The sequence below is a fragment of the Gossypium hirsutum genome, chromosome D06, assembly GCF_007990345.1.
Source record: "Gossypium hirsutum isolate 1008001.06 chromosome D06, Gossypium_hirsutum_v2.1, whole genome shotgun sequence".
NCBI lineage: Eukaryota > Viridiplantae > Streptophyta > Magnoliopsida > Malvales > Malvaceae > Gossypium > Gossypium hirsutum.
In genome coordinates this window covers 9,470,082-9,477,980 of record NC_053442.1, presented here as the reverse complement: position 1 = coordinate 9,477,980, position 7,899 = coordinate 9,470,082, and the positions used below count along the sequence as shown (strand labels likewise).

Below are 7,899 nucleotides of genomic sequence, written 5' to 3'. Positions count from 1 at the left end.
ATAACATTTTCAAATATAACCAAATCAACCAATTCATTTCACATTCACATTTTCTATTCTAAATACTTCTAATCAAACTCAATTAACATAATATCAATTTAAATTTATCCATTGACTAATTAGATTAAAATAGATAAACTTCTTTCATTATAATTCATAAACTTATAATACTAACATTTTAAACCATTTATATAAAACTTATAATTCCTATGTACATGCCACATTATCAAAAGAAAATATACATCACCAAAGTTATGCTGAAGCTGGGATTAATCTGGATGCTGAACCGAGACCTTTGACTTCTATCGACCTGCGCACGGAAACAACCGTACGCTGAGTAATTCATACTCAGTGGTATTACCATAATTCAAATTATAACAATAATGTACATGTAATGCATAAATCGTATATACAATTTAAATTCAATATCTCAACAATAACAATCCATCAATCAATATCACATATCCACAATTTGAATTTGAACATCTCATGAACTTTAGGTTCATTTCTCAATCTTATTTCACATTTCAATTCACAATTCAACTTTTTCATTTCATTTCAGTAGCTCGTTCGGTTTATCATTTCATTAATTACCCTATTAACGAAACTCAGACTTTGACGGATACACGGGTCCAACCAAACACACCAGAATGGCACCCAGTGCCTCATCGGATAGTTCGAAGCAATAATTGACACCCAGTGTCTCATCGGCAAAGCCGAAGAAAGTTGGTACCCAGTACCTCATCGAATCTATCCAAAGAAATATAGTGACACGCAGTGTCTCATTGACTCGAGGTCGAAGTATCCCTGAACTCTTCCAATCCTATGGCATGCCAACTATATCCGACTCAGCCCGACTAGTTAATAGGGTATTTAAATCACATATAATCTCAATTCAATCACAATTTCTCACATTTTCAATTCAATCATTTTTCCACCTTTCAATCAATAATTAATCCACAATTCACACATTTTCACAACTCAATACATTTCTATTCAATTTAATATCAGTCACTATTCGATTTAAATTCACTTCCCACTTTCAATCAACAAACAATTCAAATATTAATTCATATCAAATATTCAATTTAATTCCCACTCATAATAATAATAATAATACTTACCTCACATTTCATTTACTAAACACATAAATTAAAATTTAACATTTAAATATAAATAATTTGAATTATAGTAATACAAACCGTAATTCTCCCGTTTTAGTCCTCGATAACTTTCTCCTTTCCTTTTTACGCCGATGCCTCAGGTTCTTTGTTAGCTACGAAAATAATAATAATTTGTAATATTAATTACAGCACTAATTATAATAAATAATTGAATTTCTATTCAATTTCTTCCTAATTCTCAATTTAATCCTAACTAACTTCACTTACTTTCCTAATTCAATTCACACTCTATTTCTATTCAAATTTCATCCAAACTAAAATTTAACTATCAAAATTTCAGCATATTTTGCTAATTTCGAATTTCCCTCAATTTAGTCCCTAAAACATAAAACTTATAGTTTCTTTTACACTTTAATCCCTTTATCAATTCTAACTTAAAATTCATTCAATTAAATCCCTAATTCAACAATTTATTCAACATAAACTATTCTTGAAAACCTATGAACTTACAAAATATCAACTTAATTCCATCAAAACTTTGTTTTAAAGCTTTTAAAACATTAGAATTAAGAGAAAAGGGCTAATTTGACTTACCAAATTAAATTTCAAGCTTCAAAAACCCTATTTTCCCTTTTTTCTTCTTTTTCTTCTTTCTCCCCTGTTTCTCCCATGTTTCGTCTCTTCTATTCTGTTTCTTTCCTTTCTTTTGCTTTGTTTTTATTTCATTTTATTTCATTTACTTTATATTATATTAATTAATTATAAATATTACAAATGTATGTATTTTATTAGTACACTTGCATTAAATCATTACCATACACTTATCTCAATCTAACTCATTTATCAAATAAAAATCTCATAATATTATTATTTAATTAACAATTATCTTTTACTTAATTTTCAAGTAAATAAATAAGTATAATACACTTGTATTTTATTTTTACCACACATTTGGCAAAATCATAATTTATTTTTACCCAAAAATCTTATACTAATTATTTAATTACTAAATATATTTTAATTTAATAATAACTAATAACTAATAATAAATATCATTAATTATATAATTAAACAAATAAAATCTTAAATTTTATTCCTTTATGCCGCCTCAATCATTTTAAATGGCTTAATTACCATTTTAGCCCTTTTTACTTTCTTTTAATCTATAATTAGATTTTCACTTCTATTGTAATTTAATCCCTTTTGCTAAATACTCTTAATTGAGCCAAATTCACCTATCTAAAACCTAATTAAACACACAACTAGTCTTGTAAATATTTCTAATAATTATTTTTAAACTCAAGACGGAGGCCCGATATTATACTTTTCCGATGCCCGTGGATTTTGGGTCATTACAAATGCTCCTACTGATTTGTTCGCCAATGGCCCGCATGTTTTCCGCCAATAAAGTGGCAGCATCATGAAATGAAGAAGAAACATGATCATTTGCATCAGAATTCTTTTTTTTTCTTCTTTGAAGATGTGGAACCCCCTTGGTTTCTATCTGGTTGCGGTTCTGTAGCAGAAACATCCATGTCATCCAAAGAGACATCAGTTTCGCAGTCATAGAATTCGTTTCTTTCTTCATTAATATTTGTAGTAGGTACATCCTGAACATTTATTTCTTCAATAACATCAGCGGCTGTTTGAGCATCTTTCCCAGTCGCTCGATCTCTTGCGTAGATGGCAGTAAGTTGGTTGTTGTAAGGGAAACTACGATGTCTGAATTGACCGGCTTCTTTATGACTCTATAAAAATGAGGAAATCATATGAGTTATAAGTTGGGTAAAAATAAGATAATAAAGACTTGAAATAATTCTTACATTTAAATAAGAGTTCCAAACTGCATCTTCAGCAACAACGAGCTACCTATGCTCATCCCAACCAAAATTGTTATTGTTTTGGCCATTAAACATGTCATCCACGATTGACCAATCCCTTTTTAGTAACCTAATCCTCGATTCAATATTAGGTCTAGCCTTCAATATTGCATTGGGTAAAGCCTTTTCTAACATTTCTAGATATTAAAGTGTTATATAACTTCAAATCGTAGTAAAAGGGTCACATTTCTCCAATTCTAATTTCAATAGCAGTAAAATAAAATTAAAGACTTTAATTACCAAAGAACTTACAGTGATTTAGTGAATACAAGACGCTCAACTATGGATGGAGGAAGCAATCAAACAAGCCAAAGAATTCAAGTTGCAATAAAACACTATCAAAGAAAAATGAACAATACAAATTTAGAATCTTTACGAAGCAAAAAATAGAAATTAAAATTATCTTTGCAACTTGAAATTCATTTCTTTATCAAATTAGTTGTCATGATATAAAAGTACTTTAGGCCTCGATAATACAATCACAAATGGCATGCCTAGTCTATTAACCAAAAATAGACTATCCTTGTGAGGTGAACAAATTTTGAAAATAGTCTACAACAATTTGCATAAATTCTTCGTCTTCAAAATCTTTGATCATGTTATTATGTTGATGCTTTGTAGGTATATGTATAATTTAATAAAAATATATAATTTAAAATATAATTTAATAAAAATATATAATTTAATAAAATAATTATTATTAAAATTTTAATGTTTTAGTTAATATTTTCATTAAAAAACAATAATTCAATTTTTATTAAAAATATTGATGGTCAAATTAAATTATTCTTAAAATATTGAGTGCCAATTTTAATTAAAAATAAAAATAAATTAACAAAAGATATAAATATTGAATTATAAATTTAATACCATTAACAAGTTAAACTAATCCCCCGACTAATACGAGCTCGAGAATCATCAACTAAGTAAAAGTAAAGATATTAAATTCTAAATTTAATGATATTATATTTATAACTCATTAAAATTTAAATTTAAAATCTAATCTTTATAAAATATATAACTAATTCCTTACTCTAACAAACATTTGAGGGTTGGAAACAACCAAACTAAAGGAAAAATATTTTAAATTTCAACAAAAATATAACAATTAAAATCAAAATTTGTCCAATAAGTTGATATATATATATGAATAAACTATACCATTAGTCATTGAATATATATTTGTTTTAGTTACTTAATTAAAATAATTATTATTAAATATAAATTGAAAAACAAATGAATAAAACCAATCCATTACAATAAAATTAAAACTTAAATAACAATTGAAAAATAATAGTTAAAATTAAAAATAATAAAAAAAATCTATTTTGCACTAACTATTACAATAGTCACTCAAAAAATATGTATTTTATGTGTATAACCATGGTTCATGCTAATAGAATTCAAGCTCATCTTCCAGAGGTTGTTAACAAGAACCAAAATGGTTTTTCATCCCTAACATACAAGTGAACAGCCATGTGAATAGCCATATGGAGGTACGATCTTCCAAATATATAGGAAAGTAATAGAAAAAAATTTAGCATGCCTGTGTTGGAATACAAGTAATGACAGAAATAGTGATCTTGAGATCGAGATTCTTTATGCAATTCAGATTAACATTTTGCTTTTGCAAAGTTTTGTTTAATGAATGAATGACAATTTCGTTTTTGTACAATTACTTACATTTATTGTTCTCAAATATCTTTACAAGTGATGATGCCTCTAATAAATATTTAAATATTACGGAACAAAATGTTACCAAAATGAATGAAATAAAGCCCTTAAAAAATAGTTACAAACTGTGTATACAAGCAGCCCTATATAAGCATTAAAAATTGACATTTAACACAAGGATAAGCCAATGATAGTCACTCCATCAGCTTGTATTTCGAGCATGATTAGTCCTGGGTTAATTGGTTGATAAATCACATTTTGAATGCCAATTAGATTACTCTTTATCTTTAGCCACAATATTCCTACAAAAAACAAACACTTCCCATGCAAGTCTCTTCAAATGTATAGACTCCTCACATATTTTATTGATCGTAATTCTCTTTTGTTGGTTGAGTCTTAACTCGATTAGCATCAACATTGTATTATCTTTTTATTTAAGGGTTGAGAATCCTATAAGTATGCATCTTCAATCATAGTGATAAACAATAATGCGTTCTCAAAGAACTAATAAGGAGTATATAGAAGTGTCCAATAGACTTATTACAATCCATGAATAGGTTCCTAAACTAATAAGGAAAAAATAAGGCAGAAGTTCAAAGTTTTTAACCATCTAAATCATCTAACCCAAACAACACCAACATGACAAATAGTTGTTGTACTAATTTCCATTTGCTACTGCCAACTTGTTCTCCCCTTTTTTGGAAAGATGCTAAAGAACTTCCCTTCACAAAGTAGACTTCTTTAAGTCATAAGTAGGCTTTGCAACCTTATCTTCTTTTGTACTAAATTTTGAATATCTACATTAATGGAGTCTATTTTAACATTTTCTTTTTAGGCAGCCAAGGGCTGAGTACGGGGTGTCCAATTTGCTATTCCAACATCAGTTTCAACAAGTATATGTTCAATAACTCAGATGAAAAAATATATAAAGTTTTTTTCCTCTCTTAGAGTATAGCATTATTAAAAATCAACACATGGCAACAATCACTGTAAATCAACCAAATCATAAGCAAAAAGAAAAATGGTAGCATCATAACCACAATACCAATATTCAGTGATAATCCCCTCTGTGTAGGACGTGTACTTTGGTAAAAGCCACGCCAGGCTTGTAATCCCTGGTCCAAATCTTTTCTATTGATAGTTGTATTTCTAGCATGTGAGCAATTGGTATGCCTTTTACATCTTTAGGTTACTTTTAGTGCCAAAATTAGAAGGGAAAGCCGGCTCTCAAACCGTGGGTTGTATCCAGATAAGTTAGGAGTGGTAATTACTCTCTTTAGTCTCTATCTGTTTGTATGATTCGATTACTATCTAAGGGGCATTACCAGTATTTCATGACTGTGGAAATGAATAGATTAATCCAGGACACAAAAACAAAGAAATCTGATCTTTTTTTATTAGCCAAGGGGTTAACAAGGAAATCAAACAAGAAAATTTTTCATCTTTTCAATCGAACATGCAATAAAAAATATTTGGACTAGAAAATGGAAATCATAAGAAGCAGAAATCATAAGAAGAAGCAAAAACTGATGGAAGGGAAAGGGAAATTACCTTTGGAAGGGAAACATCAGAGAATCGATGGAACGGAAGGTAGATGAGGGCAGAGAATGGAATAGAAAATAGGAAACAAGGGCGAAATCCCTAATCACTGCTTCACGAGGGGAATGGCTATTACAGCCAATGGAGGTAATAGCCCCGTAACCGAATCGGGCCGTAATAGTATTACGGGTAACCAAACGCCCGTTTGGTGGTAGGCCCGCAGAATAGGGGGAATGCATGCCTATTCCCCCAACCAAACGCCCTCTAAGTTATGAGATTGGCAATAAAGTCTTCCTAAAAGTTTGGAAAAATGTTCTATGATTCGGCAGAAAAGGGAAGCTTAGTCTGAGGTTTATGGAACTATGAAATTCTTGAGAGAATTAGACTTGTAGCTTACCGACTACCTCTACCTCCAGAATGGGATAAGATCCATAATTTTTTTCATATATCGATACTAATAAGATATAGATTTGACCCCTCTGATGTCTTAACTCCCGACGAAATTGAGTTGCAACCTAATTTGACGTACAGTGAAAACTCGGTTAAAATCTTAGTTTGGGAAGTGAAAGAGTTGAGGAATAAGCACATGGCATTGGTGAAAATAATGTGGCATCATCACAACATAGAAGAGGCTACTTGGGAGCCGGAAGAAACCATGAAATCTCAATACTCTCATCTTTTCTCAAGTAAATTTCGAGGACAAAATAAAATAAAATAAACAACTAACTTATCATAGTTCATACATTGCCTCGATGACTCCTCATACTCCTTAAGAATCTATTTCAAAGTCATAGCTCTCTCTATTGTATCCCCTCCAGAAAATATACAATAATCAACAAATAGAAGATAGGAAACCTTTAGACCCCTTTGGCATATTCTTGCACCCTTAACCTGTGACGACCCGATAGTCAAAGGCGACAAAAAGTATTGTTTTGAGACTCCATTTCTATAAATTGGGTCCGTGAATATTTTCATAAAATATTTACCGAGCTATAATAGAGGTGAATTAAATTTTGGATAAGTAATTTTCATGAATTAGGAGTTATTAAGGTATAAGGACTAAATCGCGTACGGGTTAAAAGTTGAATTATAGATTGAAATTAATTAAAGGGACTAAAGTAGTAATTATACTATTGTTTCTTTAAAGTGGAAGTTGGTCGAGGCTTATTATGCATTAATGTTATAAGTTAAAATTAATAAATAGTTTATAATAATAATGATAACAATAGTAGTAATAATGAAACAAAATTTAAACAAAGAGAAAACTTTTATTCTCTTGTACATGCAAAATTAATTGTAAGGGGGGAGAAGAACTCCAACGGAAACTAGGGATTTTCAAGCATTCAAACTTCAATTGGTTAGTTAATTTAATCCATTTTTCTTGTAATTTTTATGTTTTTGAAATCCCGATACCTAGAGCTAGCCGACCCATGTTACAAGTTTTAGTATTGTTCAAGATTGAAGATGTTACTATTGTTGGTTAATTAGAGTTTTTGGGATTAAATTGAAAAATTTTAAAGTTAGAAGTGGAAAAGGATTAAATAGTGAAGATAATTGTTGATTTTGAGTAGTAGGGACAAAATTGTCAAAAAATTAAAATTTAGGGGTAGAATTGAAAATAGAGAGCTAAATTTAGCTTAGAGTGAAATTAGTATAAAAATTTGAGGTTAAGTATAGAGATT

At 29.6% G+C, this 7,899-nt stretch overlaps 1 long non-coding RNA gene across 1 annotated transcript; it reads right to left on the bottom strand.

Annotated features, from left to right (window-relative positions):
* Window positions 1-2,325: 2,325 nt before the first annotated feature.
* Window positions 2,326-6,899, bottom strand: LOC107901198 (uncharacterized). Its single transcript, XR_001685170.2, has 3 exons — window positions 6,230-6,899; window positions 2,948-3,339; window positions 2,326-2,872 (listed from the first exon to the last, which is right to left on the bottom strand). It is a non-coding gene; the product is annotated as an uncharacterized lncRNA (long non-coding RNA).
* Window positions 6,900-7,899: the final 1,000 nt, after the last annotated feature.